Genomic DNA, 1,950 nt, shown 5'->3' on the forward strand with positions numbered 1-1,950 from the left:
ACCCTTAGTCTTCCAGTGAAAATGTCCTATTTACTTGCCCTGGAGCTTCAGCCTGAGGGACTGCCTTAAGGTTAACATCGAGAGGCTTCCGAGATGATCCCAGGAATGTAGACTGGGGGTTACCATTGTTGCACTTTCTTAGGCCTTCCTATAGTTCACTGGTATCTCCAAGAAGGGAGCTTATGCACTTGTCTGGAACCCTTATTTTGCAACAGTCATCAGGAGATACCTCCAGATTACCTGGTGTGGAGGCCAGCAAGATTTATGATTGCAGTCCCACAGGACTATATATATATGCACACTTTAAAACCTGAAGCTTGAGGGTCTGGCATTCAGTGAGCAAGAAACTAGGTGCTGACAGAGATCCCTCCCTTTGGAACACTGACAGGTCTTGTTACACCCTCAGCAACTGGGACCTTTCAAGAATAGATCAGACAGCTTAGACAACCACAAAGGTTCAAGAGACAAACAAGAACTAGGGCAAGTTTGAATGATAAGATTCATCTTCTGCATAAGGCCGCTCCTTCAAGACTGGGACAAGTAGCTCTTCCACCTAGTATATGGAAACAAACTCAAGATTCAAGTAAGAATGAGGAAACAGAGGAATATATTTCAAACTAAAGAACAACATAGCCCTCTACCCTGAACTCACCAGCATGAGGGCAGATCCAACTCCACCCCAATGCCTTCCTGGCCCCAAAGAACCCAGTTCTAGGGACTCTTCTCCAATGCCTGAGATTTATGGGCCTGAAGAAAATTATGCATCCCTGCAAATGTCATCTGCTGAGACACCCCACATGGAGACTGTCTCTCCTCTTCCTTCCTCCATGGATCTGCTTGTTCAGGACAGTCCCAATTCCTCCACCAGTCCCAGGGTAAAATTACCAACCACTTCTGGAGAGGAGAGAACAGTGAGGAAGGAAGATATGGCCCAGGGCAAGAAACAGTAGATCAGGACCGTGTTCTCTCAGACCCAACTCTATGTCCTTAATGATCGATTTCAGAGACAGAAATACCTCAGTCTCCAGCAGATGCAAGAACTTTCCAACATTCTGAACCTTAGCTATAAGTAAGACCTGGTTCCAGAACCAGAGAATGAAATGTAAGAGGTGGCAGAAAAACCACTGGCCAAAGGAGAGCAAGAGTGTGACTCAGAACAGCACAGCAACTGCAGAATACCCAGGCTTCTTTTCCTACCACCAGGGATACCTGATGAACACTTCCAGAAACCTTCCAGTATGGAGCAGCCAGACCTGGAATAACTCGAATTGGAGCAACCAGACCTGGAACAGCCAATCTTGGAGCAACCACTCCTGGAATGGCCAGTCTTGGAGCAACCATTCCTGGACCAGTCAGACCTGGTGCCCCCAAGCCTGGAACAGCCAGTTCCACACCCGTGGAGAGGAATCCCTGCAGCCCCAGATCCAGTTCCAGCAAAATTCCACTGGCGATTTGGAGTCCATTTTAGAAACTTCTGGGGAAAGCCATGGTGTAATACATCAATCCGCTAAGTATTTTAATACCCAACAAATAATGTATTTGTTCCCAAATTACTCTGTTAACATACAGCCTGAAGATGTGTGACAATGAGTATATTATTTGATCTCAATTTGGGCAGTGGCTGTATTACTTCTCATAGGCTTTGTCTTTTAGGGTCCTATATATCTCTGCCTCGATATTCTGTTTCCCATTATTATTGTATCCATTGAAGGGGTACGATTGGAGTCAAAGAGGTTTCAGTAGCATTGGCTGCTATGGACAACATGATAAAAGGTGTTTCTGGCTATAGATAACTAGATACAATACTAATGTGGAAATCTTTAGGCTCTAGAATCTAATCTCAAGAATAGGAAGTAAAGATACAAGGACATGTGGGGCGACTGGGTGGCTCAGTTGGTTAAGCGACTGCCTTCAGCTCAGGTCATGATCTTGGAGTCCCGGGATCGAGTC

At 45.6% G+C, this 1,950-nt stretch overlaps 1 pseudogene; it reads left to right on the forward strand.

Annotated features, from left to right (window-relative positions):
* Window positions 1–656: 656 nt before the first annotated feature.
* LOC114209518 (homeobox protein NANOG-like) lies at window positions 657–1,584 on the forward strand (annotated as a pseudogene).
* Window positions 1,585–1,950: the final 366 nt, after the last annotated feature.

Source organism: Eumetopias jubatus, unplaced genomic scaffold, assembly GCF_037043125.1.
Source record: "Eumetopias jubatus isolate StellerSeaLion01/CBP00866 unplaced genomic scaffold, mEumJub1_p1.0 scaffold_3, whole genome shotgun sequence".
NCBI lineage: Eukaryota > Metazoa > Chordata > Mammalia > Carnivora > Otariidae > Eumetopias > Eumetopias jubatus.